Genomic DNA, 18,957 nt, shown 5'->3' on the forward strand with positions numbered 1-18,957 from the left:
CTCAACTCAATGACACTGCCTGCAAAGGCAGGTTGGCAGTATTCAGGTCATCAATCACAACATTTGTTTATTTTTGTTGGTCTGATACCAGGCCAGAAAATTTCAAATCCAAGTGATGAGATTAACGCAATTCCTGGCTGGAACACGTGTAACTTTTTACATACAGATAAGCATAAAAAGACCAATTTTGTGAGGACGGAGCTGGATGCCTCTTCCACAGAGGCTGTGACTGCAAGCTATAACAAGAACATGTTAAACAACCCTGTGGCTTTATAGAATCAGCCTTGTAGTATACAAAGTAGAGGGAAAGAGGTCCTTGACTACTAGGCAGTCTTTCCAAAGCTGACACTGCATGGCTGGCTGATGGTGAAGTTACAAGTAAATGTCACTTTTATCAGGTACAGATACCGAAAAAAAAGGTATAAATCTGCATATGAGACAAAATGAATGAGGCACACTTTCTGAAACTTTCAGGAATAAGCAATACTTGACTTCTCAAAGCATTTCAGCCAGAAGTCCCTATTCACAATTTCAGCTTTTTACAATAACTTACTTTTATTCTACATGACAAATATCCTTCCAAATGTAAGTTACACATGCACGTTAAACACTTTAAGCAACCAGCATCTCTCTAAAGCCAAATAATTTCCACACTGATCTGCCTTACTGTACTCCATTGAAGTTGGTAGGATAAACTGCACTGATTTCATTTCCCTTTTAGGAAGCTATCCTCATAATCCTGCTTTAGAAGAAGAAGAAAAAAACACTAGAGCTCAAAGGCAGCTTCAACCTAAAATAGTTACTAACTCATTCTATTCTTAAAGAGGTTTGGACTATTTCTCTTCTCAAAACCAAAAGGATGCTGTCCAGCAGCTCAAGGTAGGTGCAGCCTCCAAAATCCATGTCCTTTACTTTAATAGACCTCTCTCTTCTTTTAGGATCTATGGAGTTTTGTGGATAACTCAGTAAAGCAGTAGCAAAAGAACTGTTGAAACATTCTCTACACTACACTGAGCTTGCTCTGGTACTTGTGCTGTGCTCAGGGCTCTTCACCTCCACCAGAACAGAAGATTGGAACTGACACCCACCCAACAATATGAGTGTCTCAGATGCACTACAAGAACGGAAAAACCTTTCTTTCACCTGATCTGTCACAGTGGTTTCCTTTGCTTAGATACCACAGCAAAGGAAGAGATTTGGTGTTTAGTTCTTTAACCAATCTCCCAATTTCTTTACTGTTGAGAAGTGGCAGTGTCCATATGTTTTGTAGAATGCAACAATGTGGAGCATGCCCAGCTCTTCCTCTAGTAACTAAGAATTTCAACCTTTTCAAACCAGTCTTTTCATATAACTCCCTTGAGTCTTAGAAGGGCATTGTTTGCTAAAAACGCAGAGGGGAAAAAACAAGAAGAAAAATCACGGTCATATCTTTCCACAAAGCCAATGCATTCTTATATACAGCAGGAGGTTAGACAGTAGTAAAATCTAAAGTTTAAAATAACTTGCTGTCTCCCCCTGGCCAGCCAAGCACAATTGTCACCAGAGTATTCCCCTGAGGCCAGTAAGTGACACACAGTGCCTGCCCTGGACAAAAGAGCAGAAAGTGAGAGATTTGTACATTTCTGAATGAAAAAACCAAACAAACAAGTTGAAAGCAAAAATGTATTAAAATAACATTGCAATCTGATGCCTTGATTCCAAAATCATAGCACAAGTAGTCACACCCTCTGCTTCACCAAACAGCCCAATGACTCCTTCAGAATTCTCACAACTAACAGCAAGCAAACTCAGCTCTAAGCATTTTCACAACCCAAACTCAAGTGTAAGCTTTGGGTTCTCGCCGCTTTTAAAGAAGAGGGAGGAGAAGGAAGGAGATGAAAACCTTTGACATTTTTAGTGCTGTTTAAGCACAAGCCTGATTCTATTTTGTTCTGTGTCATTCCTCCCCCACAGGATGGAAAGCGATGCTACACATTCAGTACGTGGATAGCCAGATAAGCTGAGCAATACCATAACAGACCTGTTAAGTCTGACTATAAATCATATGCAGATTCTGTGTTCCTTCCAACTTCTGGAGAAATATGCAAATTAAGTAATTAGATACCTCTGAGAAGCCTGTTTTTTGATTCAGCATCAGCTTTAAAAAAACAAAGGTAATTCATGTTTTAAAAAACCCCAGACAACACAAAAATAATTGATGCTTATTTTCACAACTATTTCACACCACCAGTTTTCCATTATAGTGAACCAAACTCAGTACTGTTTAAAGTTTGGTGTTTTTCTTGGCTGAAAAACAATGGAATCTTTTTTTAAAAACAATATTTAGCTGAGAACCACAATGAAAAGAACCCCCAGTTACCAGATTTACATTGTAGCACCATCTCCTCCAACCTTACAGATTCTCTGTTTCAGCCAACTTCTGCCAAGAAGGGTTACTGGGCTCCAGTCAGGGAATACACAAGACTTTGGATACTCAACGCCCACTAAATCTCCATCACTGTCTACACAGTTTAACCTATGGAGTTACTCTTAATTCAAATATCTTATTATATATTTTGTCTAATTTTCAAATGGATTAAAAGTAAATTTCACACAAATTTAAACATTTGCAGAAGAAAATTCACATTCAACTCTGTACATACTTCCTCAAATACATATTCTCTATTACTTTACTTGTCAGATTTCCACACTCAACCATGTACTCTGATGAGAAGAGCAACTTTCTACATACTTGAGAAGTTTATGAACTGCACACAGTCCATAGACCAAACAGCCTAATGAGAAACTGCCTTTATAATAACACATTTCCAAGGATGTGTGAGAATAAAGACATTCTTTCTGTAGTAATACACGCTCAATTCAACTGAATCAAGTCCAGAATAAATAGAAACTACACACAAAAAAACCCCCCCAAACAGGCACACAATTAAGCCACAGGTTCAAACACTGTAATATTGACTCTACTTATTATTCACTATGTAAACTTTCAATAACATCATGAAAGAATCGTAATAAGCATGCTTAAATTTTATTAAAAATTCCCAACTTGCATTATTTATCACAAAAAGTGACTTCTAAAATTCAAATTATTCTTTTCAAATAAGGACCAAATATTTAAAGGAAATCTCATTACTAGAAATCAAAAGTACATTTTCCTAATTTAGCAAATTTTTCATAAAACTGGCTTTTACCTAAATAAAACTGAATACATTTTTAAATGTATTTTACATTTTAAAATCAGTTTTTAAATTAATAGCATAAAAAAGACCATATCTCTCTAATGAAGACTATATAATAAACATATCCTAGACTGGTCTGGGAGTCAGTAGAAAGACAACTTAGTGAATTCTGGACTACGAGAACTGCTGAGTAAGATACTATCGAATGTTACTTCCAGGAAAAAAAAAAAAAGAAAATAAATTCTTAAACATAAAGTACAAAATAATTAACAGAAGGAAAAAAAAAAAAACCACACCAAAATTTACAAACATATTACACTCAAATACCAAGGTTCTTACAAACTTTAAAACTGGGAACATAGGGCTGCAATCCAATTCCCTTCTATGCAGAGACACAGAAATACACAGTTACAAGGGAAAAGTAACACTGAGCATCCAAATCCACCCATTTTTTTGCCCAGCATACAGTGTCATGACTGAATACACCAAGGAAACAACAATCCCAGCAAAAGACAGGTGGTTTTGAAATTGCTGTTGAACTCTGAAAAAACATTAAAAAATTGAAACAAGTGAATATTAGGCACAAAACCCTTTAACTCCAGGAAATAAGTTGGGGGAGCGGGGCGTGAAATCTTTGTCTAGATTTATCATCATAAAATGCTCCGCGATAGCACACACTCTGGGCGCTTCCACAAGAGAAATTGTCACAAAGGAAGTTTCATCTGTTTCATAATCACTTTAAACCAGTAAGAACACAGTAATTCTAAAGAAAGAATTTGCTTCTCCTTTCCTTTGAATGCTTGCTCCTCCCAACACACCACCACAAATCTAGAGACCAAATGGTGACGTGGACATTACTAAAGCTATACTTTGATTTACAAACACTAAATACTCCCCCAAACTGGATCAGCTACCTGACTTGCCTCAAAACCCTGCAATACCCTGCATTATAGACAGACACAAAACTTTGAGACAGAAGTAGGCAGCCAGGGAGGGAGAGAGAGAGAGAAACGTGAGACCAAAGTGTCAGGATGGGATCTGACCACAAAGATCTCAGAACAGACTCTCCCTTCAGGTAGGGCAGAAAAACTTACTAGAAATTAGACTTTCCCATTAAGAAAGCAGTCAAAGTCACAGTCCAAGTCTTAACTCTTCGATTCCATTTAGCAGATTTCCTGTTACTCACAGGAACCTCATAGTAGCAAGGAACAATGCAATCAACAGTTCTGGTTGCAACCAACGTATTTGGTTGGTCACACTTTACCCAGTGATTTAGACACTGAAGTAAAACGCGTAACATTTCTAGAAGGCTTATTTTCCATGTTAAACGATAGAACAATCAGCATCTCTGTGAAATCCCGATATCTATATTCAAGCAAGCCAGAAATCTAAACCTTGGAGAAGCATTGATGGTTCTCAACTTCCTGAAAACCTTCCTTCCTGAATCTTCATTTCCTTTTTATTTGTAAGAATTGGCAAAAGTTCTTAGCCTTGACCACAGGAAAAACAAAGCCATCAAACCAGATTAGTTATGAATTTCAGGGATTAGCAAATACGAATCACAGAACACAGAAAATAATCTAAAAAGCAGGGCAAACAATACAAAATACTAATACTGTGATTGAAAAACGTTAGTATTTTGAGATATATTGAACTGATATCAGTTTAATCCAGTGTCATGTAAGAATTAAAACACACATCTAAAGACAAGTTTGCAGTCCTCCCAGATCCCTCCTGAAAAGTTATTCTGCAGATTTACAATCCCAGTAATATACTCAAAAGTTACTCATCTTTGAGCATTTCATGAAACTAATACAAATTTGATGTACTTGAATATATGTATAATAAAAACCTATTATAATTCAACCTTGAGGTTTACACCTTAGTAAACTCATTTAATGTTTAAGCAGTCTTTTTTCACAGCTAACAAAATCATTAACCATTAAAGGAACTTAAATTAAATACTGCTTACTACAAATGCAATACAGCTGTTTAACTGCTTTTTAAGACTGTTTTATTCAAATCATCACAGTACTTTCTGAATATCTAAAAAAGAAATCCAATTTTTTGGCAGAGTATTTGTCTACTGGATAGTCTTCTAGTAGCATTCTGTCACTCTGCACATACTATCAGCTATCCAAACAACTAAGATGATCGTAGCACAGAATATGGGATCATCACTAGTCCTGAACAAATAATCCCAAACATCAAGTTTTTCTCCTTGCTTGACATTTACTATAGTTTAATAAAAATTAAGATTATTTATGATCATGTAACATGCTTACGTAATTCACTCATTCTACTATACACAGAAATAACTTGCCCTGCAAGTCTAAGTATACCATACACTTGCTGGGAAAACAAAAGAAACACCACCCTCATCCACCACAAAACCAGCTATGGTGAAAAAAACAAAACAAAACCAAACTCAGAAAAGCAGACAAAAGAAAGCCCTAAGCAAGTCTAAATGCATTCCCCTTAAGTATGTAGAGTTTTCATTTTCTGAACAGACTAAACAGCCTGTGCCATAAATAGTTTCACTTAAAAAAATGAGTGCAGCTTACATAAGCATGTGGCAGTCAACCCTTTTTACTGATGGCACTTACAACCAACAGCAGCAAAAAAGTTCAGAAAGCAGCACTTAGGAACTAATTCAAAATATCTGTAATCCTTACTCCCAGGCTGACTAACTAAAGATACTAGCAAAGCTTAAACTCAAATATTCTATTCGTGGACAAGTGGATACAGTAATCCAATGATTATGCTCAAGACAAGTTATTCAGAGTAGCCCCAAAGCAGAAATTTGCTACTGCCACGAGGACACAACTTCTCCCATGAGACATCTGTTCTTTCTGGAATCTGTGTTCTAGCACATAATCAAAACATAAGAACAAAACATAGCAAAATGTCAATGTAATAACTACTTTCTTCTCACCTGAATCACAGAAGAACACTTAACCCTTTTCTTTCCTCTTTTTCTAGAGCTCACAAAAACCTTACCTTTCAAAACTTCAAAAACCAAGAGACATTTAGAGACTAGAATCTCATTCTTTAGATTTCTTTACAGGAAGCTGGACCAAACAATGATCTACGGTATAGATTTTAACAGGATTCAGTGGTGGGGAAAGCACATAAGGACTGCTTGGTTTTGCGGGGTCTTTCTAAAACGCAGCTCACAGAACAGAGTCAAACTTCTTTTGATCCTTTCCTGTCAGCTACCCAACACTAATCTCCCTTCAGCTAGTTCTCCGAGCCATCAAGTCTGTGAACTGCAACCCCACAGAGACCACGGCTTCAGTGAGCCCAGAAGTGGCAATGAAAAGTTTTCTCCACCTTGTCCAACCACCAGGAGAGTGAGCAGACTCTCTCTTTCAGAAGATACGGATTTCTTAAAGGGTAAGAGAAGTAGGAGCTGTTCCTCCATCTTCTCTGCGTTTCCTGGATGGGAATCCTCCATCAGACTGGAGACGCCAGTCCAGTAACGCTGTGTTTCAACCTCTCAGTAACAGATGGACATGAGAACAAACTGCACTGGGACTTCTGAAGACAAAACCCAAGAACTGAATGGTACAGATAAGAACCAAACAGCACAAGCCTCCATGTCCTGATCACATCTTGGGTAACATATGCTCTTAGGAGAAGCGTCATAAATTTTTGCTACAACTTTTACAGAAAAATGTCTCAGTTAAGGAAAAGCAGCTTTCAAGTGACTGGGTGTTCCTCCAGAAATAGAAGCACTGTTTACCACAGTACCAGAAACGTCTGTGTTGTGGGTACTAGTGCCTCTATGAGTAACAACAACAGAGATCACTGAAGATGCCTCAGTGTCCACATTACTATAGAAAGATGTCACCCAGCTGATGGAACTAAGAACATCAAGACCTGCTGTACAGAGCTGCTGAGATGATTCTTCTCTTCGGAAAACTTCAAGTTGTCCTCTACAGAAGCCATCCACTTCTCACAGACCCCTTACTCCTAGATGAAGGAACTTTATTTCAACATTTGGGTGATTTTTTGACTCTTTTTCTCTCTCTTTTTTTTTAATATAGTAGATCATAACTTCTAAAGACAGACCAAAATAGCTGATCTTACTTAGGTCTCCCTCAGGCCTAAGGCTACCTTCAGCCTCCTTTACCTCAACTGTCAAATTTTGAAAAGGATTGGCAGGTAGAACATTTACTTGACTTGCAACTTTCTTTAAAGCCAAAGAAGCATCTACTGCATCTAGAGGATGGGCTTCAAAAGCAAAGAGACATTTCATTTAAGAGAATCTACATTCTGCCATTTATAAACAATTCAACTGCAACAGATGTGGTACAAAGTCTCTTCCCTGTCTGATCTCTCTTCCTTTAAACTGGATATTCCAAGAAAACAATAATTAAAAAATGTTTGTTGCAGAAAGTGTCAATGAACTCACACCAACACAGAAGGAAACTAGATGTGAACTGGGGTAATTATCTCACTGTCACTGCCTGCTACTGAAACCAGCACACAGTGACAACTAACCGCTTCAGTGTAAGCGCAGGAGAAAGTGCAAAACTACAAACATATTCCTGAAAAATTATTCAAAAAGCTCTTAAACACACAGTGCGTGAAGCATTTTCAGTCCAACAATGAGACTTCTTGTGAAACACCTGTATAAAACACTGATGTTCATGAAGTTGTAACAGCATGCAAACTTTTACATTTTCATGATGCTACCCAAGCAGCAGGAAACAAAGCATAGATAAAAGACTACAATAGCTGTTCCCATCCTGTCCATTTGAAACTTACTAATGAGTTGAAAAACCCCTGCTAATGTACAAAAGCACTGACAAAAATTTAAGTTTTAAAATATAATTTCATGTAAGTGTTCCGAATTCAGCTGTAATACTTACTCAGCAATTACTGAAGTTACATTTGCATAGTTCCAGATCATCCATCAGCTAAAACTTGATTTTTAACAGGAAAGAACATAAAGTAACTTTTCAGCAGAATGTCCAGAAAATAACTTAAAGTTTTTAACACATTCAAATCCTCAGTGAGAAGAAAGATGGTATTTGATGTAATGCTTCCTAGTAGAAATTTAACCTGTCCATATTTTTTTGAGCAAATATGAAGTAACAGAGTGAAACTGTACCAAATTAACACTTTGCCTTATCTAGACACATCATTTCTGGTCCAACATTAGCAGGATTACAGTGAGAATTACTATTCCTTCAAGATAAACATAAGAAGTTCAAGAAGAAAAGGCAGATACACTTTAATGCAATGCTCTGCAAAAGCCTAGTGCCTGGCTTACTATTTCTGCAAGTTGATCTTCAAGAATATCCACATGAAAGCCAAGTTCTATATTTCTTTCATAACTTGCACAACATCTAGGTAAAAAAAAAAAAAGCCAACAAAAACCAACCACCTCCTATTTATCAACTATTATTGATCCTATGCCCAATGCGAAAGAACAAAACAAATCTGTAACTCTTTCAAGTGCTAGGAAAAAGTGTCCACATCTTGAGGCAAGCCAAAGTATACAAATTCCCCATTGAACACAAAGAATTACACTTGAAGATTTATACCAATGTGACAAATAACATACATAGAGCAAACCAAGCCTTGTGCCAGCCATTGTCTAATGCAGCTGTGACACTGTAAACCAGGAAGAATTGTTCAAACAGATGAGACTTGGGGGCAAATCACCTCAGAATATAACCAAGGAATGGAAAAATGCTTAAGCTTAAAGTTGCAACAAGATTAAAATACCAGCACTGCTGCGGATCTTTTTACCAAATCTGGTAAGAAATAGTCGACTAATACTGAGTGCAGTTTATTAAACCATTCAAGTTTTTTCCTGCTACAACATCCAAGACAAATACTGATACTAACAGGGTTTTTTTTTCTAAAAATTCTCAATTTGTCCCTAGATCAACCATGATTTCACAGAAATTGACCCACTTTTCAAGTTAATATACACTTTAGTGGATATGCAATATCATTTGAAAGAAGGTATTTCATTATGAGCGTGGAACAAGACAGACTGAACAGAATCTGCAGAAAGGTGTTTTAAAGAAAACACTCTTAATGATCCACCAGCAAGCCCACACACAGATAGGAAAACATCTGCACTTCAGCTGTGGCAGCCAGGCTGCTCAATACCACTGTAGCAGAATGACCTCTCCCTCTCTCTCTCTCTCTCTCTGTGACTTTGCTATTTGCTTACAAAGCTCCCTGCTTTAAACAACTCTCTGAAAAAGAGCAGTAATTTTCCTTACAAAAGAGCTAGATTAGGACAAAACCTGGTAATTCAATGCTTTTAAAATCCCACTACTTTGAATTCAGGGCCTTAATAAAATAAAGCCCACCAGGAACTGAAGAACACTAATGCCTCTTAAAAACACAAAGCAGTACATAACCTGAACAGAAATGGCATTTTTCGCTTGTATAGTCCAGTGCTATGCTGGCTATTGTAAAACAATACTTGAAAAGGGAGAAGCATTCAATGTAGTAATCGATGAGGTGTAAGAGTACTGAAATGTTACTTCCACTGACATTAAGCTGAGACAGACAGTGTGATGAATCCAGTATAATTCATCTTCAAAAAGAAAAAAAAAAAAAACAAGCAAAACACCAAACAATGAGAACCCACTGCACAACTTGAACTGTATCAGCAATAATGTGGCATTGTCCCCTTATTACATACTGAATTTTGTGACATGTATTTCAGCTTCTCAAGTCAATAAAAATGCCTCAGTGATGTTTTTTCTGGAAGTTGTGCACATGAGTCTCCTGGATACCAATACCACAGTGCCACCTCTTAAACACTGACTGACACAGCACAGAAGTTACTGACCAACAACCCTCCCCTCACACAGGAGATACCCAGGACGGATATTCAGTACCACAGAACCACCTACGCTATTACCGTTTGTCTGCAGCTGGAGAGAGCAATTTGCTAAGTATTACAAGCACATTCCCAATTAGAAAGCCTTTCAAAGGACAACTTTGACTGATGCTTCAAGGTTTGGCAGACTACAAGAATCTATTCTAGCAGTGTTTTCAACCAACATCTTCAACAATTGCACACGCAAGTCTAAACAAGTATTTCAAAACTCATCTTTCCATTTATGGTGAGAGCTTCTCACGTTATGACATCACCACACATTCAACCTCTGCAGAACTATTCTCAGTCTCTCACAAGAACAAGACAGTCAGTATTACCCTTCGGACAGTATTTTAGTCTGCTATGCCCATACAGAAATAAGTCTACAGAAAATTTGTATTATATAGAAAATCAAGAGTTCCAACTCAGAAAAAAGAAAGACAATAATAGAAAACTTTGGCAGGGATTTGAAAGTCAATCCCTAGTATCAGTTTACCACACCAGGTAGCACCAAAAATTTTCAGTTCAGCTTTATTCTTCTGTTTGAGTAAAGACAGTAAAGGGACAGGAAAAGATATTGCAAAACCACAAGTCAGAGATATTTCTACCATGTACCTTAAAACACTTGCAGTCAAAAGTAGTCCAAAAGGTGCTTGTGATAATTTTTCAGGCTTTGCATGAACCAACCTTCTCAGTTTCACTCCACTTGTCACCTGCCCTTTAACCGTACCATGTAACAAAAATAACTTCCACTGCAGACACCTTTAGCTACACTTCACCTGCACTTATGTGTGCACACACAGGCACTGCACCTACTTCAGCTCACAGCAGTGGGAACAGCAGCACCATAGATGCTCCCAGAGCAGAATGTGTCATAGCATAGTTGAGTTGGATGACTAAGCACACGATAGACTTGACGTTACCCAAAACTTACTAGATTTGATCATTTACTCAATGACTCGATCATCACTAAACCTTTGGTGTCAAAAAAGTAAATCAAAGGCTTTTTCTTGTGTTAGTGATTCTGTTGAAACACTGCAGCTGTGAAAGTAGGGATTTGAAAATCATCCCAGTTGAATACACAGCTCTTTGAAAAATAATTCAATAAAACATCTTAGGTTTCGTATTTATTATGTACTGCAGTACATACCCACTAACTCTTGCCCTAACAAAGAACACTTTTGCAGGTCATACTTTGAGGCTACTTATGCTGTTTACAAATACATACAAAATGAATCATTGCAGGTTTGAAGTCAGGACAATGTCTACAGACCAGCGCAACCAAAAACTTCATTTAAACTACATAATTCTTGAGAGGGGACAGAGGCAAGTTATTACTGGATAACCCAAAGAACCACATTAATGTATTCTCTTGGCTTACTTCAAAGGAGTCTTTTTCCATTAGGATTATCTTCTACTTTGCAACTCAACAGAGAGACACCAGCACAGACATCAACAAAGCTGGCTGAAAGTCAGATATGTTTTCACAATACCTATTCAACTGATCTAGTCTTCCCCAAGGTGAAAACTCATGGAAAGAAAAAGGAGCCTCAGTGAGATCCAGGAAACAACAATGGACACAGATCTCACAATACCCTATTTACATTTACCCGCAATCATTAACTGTAAAGGTTATGACCCAAGCTGAAAAAAATACATCATAAAAGTATAATTTCATAATGAGAACACATCACACTTATCCAGCTACCTGTGTTTAAACCAAAAGATTCAAGATTAAAGGCAGGCTTAAATGCTGATTATTCCTCAATAATGTATGCAAAATTTGGTATATTGTTAATTTTATGGATGAACTGAGACAGTCTATATATACATTAATACAGGCTGTTATGACACTCTTCAGACTGCTGCTATCAACAGACACCATTCACAAGGCAGGACAAAGAGCAAGCTTTAACAAATGTTGTGAAATATTTTATTTTTAAGAATCCTGTTCCTCTCCCTCTACAAAGAGGAAATGAATTTAACATTTCTTCTTTTTACATGAAATATGTTAACTGCAAATATACTTAAGGAGGGGCAGAAAAAAACCATTGCTTTTCTCACAGATCTAGAAAACAAAATTAAAGTCACCAGAACAGTGACTGGCCTTTGATCACACAAGCTTTACCTGTAAGTTTTAAGTGTGCTGTTATACTAAGTCCTCTGGAAACATTAGTGATCAGGTGGACCTGCTACAGAACACAAGCCCATAAAGAAATACTACTCAATTTTGTCACAGTAAACACCAGCACTAAAAATAACAAACACATATTGACACATTAGCTGGACAGGTTGACCTGACCACTCTCAATAGTCATTTAGAAGGGAAGAAGACTAGCATCTTCAAACTGGTTAGCACTCACTCACCTGTGAGACCTTCCATGACAGTTTTATGCATGTTTACCTGAACACAGTGTCTCACTTTAAGTTTTTCCATTACTTTCCAAGTGTGGCCTATCTCTGCCATTCAGTTTTTTTTTTTGACACAGGGAATCTCTACCAAACCATGAAATACAGATACTTCCAAGCCATCTAAGCAATTGCCTTTCGTCTCCTTGTTTTCTCCTTGCCAAAGCCAAGGAAACAACGGCCAATATCATGTTACAAGTTATGTTTGAACCAGGGGAAAAAGCACAGCGACTGCACAGTCCTACACTAACAGTGAACAGTATCAAGGCATAAATAAGAGCTGCATCCATCCACCATATATATTAAAAAAAACAAACAAAATGAAACTCGAGTTAATCTTCCTCAGAGCAAATACAAACAGTCGATAAGATCTCAAACCCGACCTGAAGCCAAGATTCTGGACAAAGCATAGCCAAGGCCTTGCTACCTTTGGGGCCCTTCTATTTCTAGAGCCAAGGCACAGCAGCAGCAGCAGCATCGCGCTGCAGTCACGTCCAAGGGGCAGTGGCAGCGTTTACCTGTGAATCCATTTGCTTTTTGATTATTTATTTATTTTTACGCAGCAAGAACAGCATCAGTGGCCCAGCAGACACCACAGCCCCTGCTGAGGGGACACCCGCACGGGATCCCCGGGCAGCCCGCCCGCCTTGCTCCGCAAAGGGCTCCAAAAACAAAGACCAAAGTTTTCCCTGCTCGGTGCGTGGGAGTGCGGCAGCAAAACAGGAGCCAGGATCAACACGAGCCGCCTCCCGTCACCGCACCCGGGCCCACGCAGGGCAGGACACCCCCTGCTCCCCGGGGCAGCCCGTCCGTGTCCCCCGGGACGGCTGCAGCCCGCTCCCACCCGGGGAGGGGGGGGCACCCACAGCCCGGCGGGATGGGGGCAGCGGGGGGGTGTCACCCGAGCCCCCTTCACTGACCCCCGGCACCGGGGCGGCCCTGCCCGCTCCCAAATTCGCCCCGCACACCTCTCCCTCACCACCGCCCCCTCTCACCGTGCTGCGCTGGGGGCTCGGCTGCGGCTGCGGCTCCGGCGGCTGCATTCCCGCCCCTGGCTCTGGCCCGGGCCCCGCTGCGGGGGCCCCCCCGCTCCTCCTGAGGAAAGGGGAAGGGAGAGGCGCGTGCCCCCGCCGGGCGCGGGGAGCGGAGGCTGGAGCGGGGACGGGAGTCCCGGGGCGCGCGGCCGGGAAGCGCTTCCGGGCTCAGTGCGGGGCGCTGGGGCCGCCGGGCGGGGCGGGGCCCCGGCTGCGCCCAACGGCATCCGACATGGCGCGGCCCGCGCGCGCCGGACCGCGCGGCTTCTCGCGAGACTTGGGGAGGCAGCGGCGGGGGGAGGAGAGGGGGCGCGAAGGCGCGCGGCAACGAGCGGGGGAGGGCGTGACTGGGGCGGGGCGGCCCCGGGGGCGGGGCCAGGCCCGTGTGGGGCGGCCGCTCTGGGGCGGCGTGAAGGGGCTCCCGCCTGACGTGAAGGGGCTCCCGCCTGACCGTGAAGGGGCTCCGGCCTCGGGGTTCACTCCTGTCCCTCCTCCGTGCCGTCACCGCACTCAGCGCCTTTAAACGAAGCTTCCCCGAAGCCGGGGCGGGGCACAGCGTTGGGTGCTGGAGGTGCTTGGGGACTGACCTTCCGCCAGGGCTTTCGTCTCTAGAGAAGCCTGAGCGTGCTTGGGCGGTGACTGGAACTAAGGTGTTATTTTCTGAATATTGACAGCAGCGATAAGGCGCGTGGACACAGTGGTTACGGCACAATTCACAGAATCACAGAATGTGTCAGGTTGGAAGAGACCACAGTGGGTCATCTGGCCCAGCCTCTGCTGATGCAGGGCCATCCCAGAGCACACGGGACAGGGCTGTGTCCGGACGGTTCTGGAATGTCTCCACTGAGGGGGACTCCATGCTCTCTCTGGACAATCTGTTCCAGTACGTGTTCTTACATAGGATGGATTAGCTATGAGCAGAAAAACGCGGGTGTGCTGTGCTCCTACCCAAGTGTCTCGTGATCCTGTGCCAGTTGAAGTAATACTTTTGTGTCCCTCTGCTTGCAGGACAGACTTGGGGCGGTTATGATTAATATGGATTGATCCAACGTGAACTTGTAATTGGCATCTATGGGGGCTGAAATCTTCCTGTTGAGGCAGAGCCTTGCAGATGGTTTAGTGGGTGTACACTGATTTTTCATCCACAGACTGGGCCTTGAGATTACATTTGTTTTGTGTGCCAGTGTAAACTGGTGTAAAGGATCTTTTACTAAATGATAAAGACCATGATTTGTGTTTTTCAGGATTTGTGTGTGTGTGTATAGATATTTTTCTTTGTTTAGACAGTATCTGTCTTGTGTAGTTTTTTTTTCTTATCGCGGTTTCAGAGCCACAGAAACACCATTGCACTGATACCGATGAGAGCAGATGCAGAGCTCTGTAACCACCTTCTGTCTCTCTCTGATAGAGAACTGGAAGTGTGGGGGGGATGTGTGTCTTGTATTGCGGTTACTGACTCTCCACGTCATCTTCCGTGTACAGAGGCCTCGGCTCCTGTGTCAGAGGTTGTGTGAAGTTAATTAAGGAATTCCTGTACTCTAATCCCTACATCGGAAACACGCCAAGCCTAACTAACATTTCTGGAGAGGCAAGATGTAAAACTGGAAGTAAACAGGATCTCGGTGCAACAATACTTTTTATCTAAAAGAGATTGATTCTTATCCTGTGATTGGAACTATTAACAAGATGCTGAAGTGCATATTCCTCAGCAAAAATCCATAATTTCCAAATATAAGCATGCACTGTTGATGCCAATGAATAGTTCCCGCAGCTATATCTAGTCTCATTTAAAATGTAAGAAACAGCCCCTGGTACAGCTGTTGATGTTGTGTGCATGAGAGCCTCTGTGCCGTGACTTACATGTGCTGGCCCTGGCTTCTTCAGCATTTTTTGTGTTGTCCAGCTACTGTCTTAATTCATCCTGTCATTGTTGCTTCCAGATTTTTCAAATCAGCGTCTGAGTCACTTTGTCACTGCCTCTCTGTAAACTCCTTGTACTAACAGCTCCAGTGTGTCCTGGCAAACCACTGTAGGTTCATAAAAATGGGTTCCATTTCACTTTAGAAACAACCAGTGCTTCTTTGGAAATGATGCTTTTCCTCTGCAATCCTATGGAATGGACTGTAATGGTGGACTATAATCCAGCAATTGCCTGACTTTTATCCCACTTTCAAAGCAGGAGTGTTCCAACAGAAATTGCAGATACTCAGAATTTTTCATCTACCCTTAGCTAGTTGTAGGCTTGAGAGCAGGATTGTGAGACTGGGAAATTAATCGGTCTTGAAACTTCACAATTAATCATAGCACAGGCAGGGCTGTGCTCAAGAATTTAAGAAAAAAATCCTTATGGGTATTAGGTGCCTGATTACCCCAGAAATCAAAGATTGTGTATGTTCTAACTTTGCTGAACACATCTCTGAGAGCAGTTAATTTTATTGCTGATCCAGCCTTTCCGTCTCTTATCCATATGACAACTACAAAAATTGATTATAAGGAAAAGTAATGTTAGGAAAGCGCTTAACTCATTTTTAGCTACTTCTAATGGGATTTAGCAGCTGGAAACAAGGAGCGCTGGCACAGAGTAATCAGGGCTGTTCTTAGACAGCTGTGTGGGAAGCAGAGTATCAGGACTCTGAAATAAATCCCCATTTTTTTCTGTATTTTAAAAAAATGCAATATATGCAATGAAGAATTTGAAAGCTAGACCTCAATACTTGCAGCTCAGACAGTTAACTCAAAGTCAAATGGAATTCCTTGTTAAACCCAGTCCTGTAATAACTTCTAGATGAAAATGCCTCTGGGTTCTGTGTGATTTTTTTTTTTTTTTAAATTTAATGCTTATGGCAGTCACTACTACCCATCTTTGAAAGGCCTCAGGTTTGGATTTAAATTCCATGCTACATTAATTTTAAGCAGAACAAAAATGGAGTTATTTCTGCTCCCCTTTTCTCTTTATGAGCAACAATCCAAGAGACCCACTTTCCTATTTTGGAAGAAAGCAATTTTATGCATGTTTGTGCCTAGGAATTGCGGTCAGAAAAGCATCTTGATAAAATGGCCGTTCCATACGTTTTCTGTCTGAATAGTTCCTGTACTCAGTTCCATTTACAAATCAAAAGCATAACTTTCCAATGTAAGCACCATAAACTGAGTCTTGAATCTAAAAAGTCAGACTGAGTTCTTTCCCCCTGTTACACCGTGGCCGATGTTTTGTCACTGAAATACACCAAACAAGTTTATTTCATGATGCCTGAAGGGGAATACAGTCCCACTGTGTGGGAATGGAATGCATCCATTTGTCAGAGTTTTAGTCAAAAAAAGAAGTTATATATTTTGGTCCTAAAGCACTTCAAGTATTTAACACAATTATGAAAAAAAACCCGGAGTGTGTGCCTAGAGTAAGAAGGTACATTTTTTTCATATTATTTTCCTTATGGAAGGAAATTACATTGGGATGAATTCTAAGCAGTCATGTCTAGGTCTGTGGTAGTGCTTTGTGTTAGTGTCAGATCCTGCTGACCCCTGTAGTAGTTTGTGTTCAAGAAATTGCAGAATTCAGGGTCTAACCAGGATTATTTAGGTGGAAGCCTATGGAGCTCAAGAGTCAAGAATATCCTCTCTATGATAATTCTAATTCTGCCTGCATATTCTTTAATAAGTTCTATGCCATTGGTTTGTAAGTCCTCCTCACTTCTCTGTGTTTCATTACATTGAAGGAATGTATCCTTGGCCTTTCCTCACCTTAAGGTGAATTCTATACCCGAAGAACAATTTCTAGAGCACAATTCATCTACTGGATTCCAAATTTAATCAAAACTTCTTGGAATTATGCATCACCCTTTGTACTTTTCATTCTGCTAAAGCTGTTTGCAAAGCTGTTGTAAAGCTGTTTTGACTCTGCTAGATACCCTGGTTATTTGTTCATTTCGATTTGCTGTCAGCCATGTCACTGAGGTAGCAGAAGAAAATGTTTGTTTTAACAGGGATCATGGATCAAGAAGTTGAGTTCAAAATGAAGATATCTTGGAACTTACTAGTAAACACAGCAATAGTGAAGCTGAGAAGTCAAAATAAACCTCTGAGAAAATGGAAAATATTCCCAAGAGCAGTCAAAAATGTTATTGCTTTATCTTAGGGTGGAATTTTTGCTGCCTTATGAAGTGCAGATCTAAATAACTGTGAATTGTTAGACCCTCAGAAGGGCCACCTGACACAGTTTGGGGAACCTGTTGGTGTATGTTTCAGTGCGCATGTGTGTCCAGGAAAGGATAAGGCATTATCCCTCGCTATTCGCTTTTCCCTTTTTTCCCTTATTCTCCACTTCACACATACAACACTGTGATCACATCTGTCTCTGTACCAGAATATTTTCAAGGTCTGCCTTTGTACTCCAAACTTCTGTGCATGACTCCAGCAGGCAGGGACAGAGCTCTGCTGCTCTTCAGGAATGGTCTTCTGAACCTAGAGAACAAGGCAGACACTGGGAAGAGCCGTAGAGCTGCTCCCCCAGGGGGCCAGCCCCCATCTCTTTGTTGGCTTGCAGTCCTCACTTTTTATTTTGAAATTTCTGTAATTAAGTTTGCTGCTTTTCAGATTAGTCTGTGACTTGGAAGAACAGGTTCTTCAAAAGCATGCTTCAAAACTTACGAAAATTTCAGGTGTTCCTTTGCACAAACTTCCTAAAAGCCACAGTCCTGGCATAGTTGTCACTAGAGCTGTTAAGTTGGTGCTGAAAGACTGATGAATTAAATCAGTAGTAACATATTGTGGTTGTGGCATAAGTGTTTTCTCAGTGTTTGAATGGGATATGTAGTGTGAGGACAGTGCAAAGACATCCTTGTGTGTATGCTTTTTATGAGCATGCATTTTTGTTGTTAGGGTTCAAGGGCTTTAGTAATAATTCAAATAGATTCTGTGATTTCTTTTCCTGAAGTGACATGAAGATGTGTTTTTCTTTTGGATGATATATAAAAATATAATTGATTCCCTTGGGGGTGTTTTCCATTGCTGTTAGTTTTGGTGCTCTGTTTGGATGTAGTTTCTGAATACCTAGAGTACCCCTGTGGTAGCAGAAATTGAAATGAATGACGTCATTTACTCCTTCTGTGCCAGTGCTATTGTGTGGGACTACTGTATCCTATAACATGAGCTTCTGTTTTTATCTTAGGTGTGGCTGTCCTTCCGCAGTGCACACAATGCCACTAGTTGGAGTCCACTGTGCCATTTAGGTGTACATAGATGCACCTACATTGGGGAGTCTGATTTGTAAAATTGCTTTTAAGGATTTTTAAATTCTTGAGAATAAAAGAAACGCATTTGTAAATTATCCTAATAGAAGACCACATGTGCATTTTTAAACTTAGTATGATTTAGTGGTTTGCAGTTCCCTCAGGAGGAAGTAACATTTTTGCCTCAATTCCTGTAATCAGATCTAACAGCATCAGGGTGTTTTTTCCAGTTCCCAGATTTTTCACTGAAG

At 40.4% G+C, this 18,957-nt stretch overlaps 1 protein-coding gene across 2 annotated transcripts in view; it reads right to left on the reverse strand.

The window, feature by feature from the left end:
- Window positions 1-13,677, reverse strand: part of TAB3 (TGF-beta activated kinase 1 (MAP3K7) binding protein 3) — a 44,604-nt gene extending 30,927 nt beyond the window's left edge. For both annotated transcript variants that reach the window (XR_005601906.1, XM_039551888.1), the window contains exon 1: window positions 13,440-13,677. The gene's annotated coding sequence lies outside the window, so the exon portion shown is untranslated. The remainder of the gene's footprint in view (window positions 1-13,439) is intronic.
- Window positions 13,678-18,957: the final 5,280 nt, after the last annotated feature.

Source organism: Corvus cornix, chromosome 1 (genome assembly GCF_000738735.6).
Source record: "Corvus cornix cornix isolate S_Up_H32 chromosome 1, ASM73873v5, whole genome shotgun sequence".
NCBI lineage: Eukaryota > Metazoa > Chordata > Aves > Passeriformes > Corvidae > Corvus > Corvus cornix.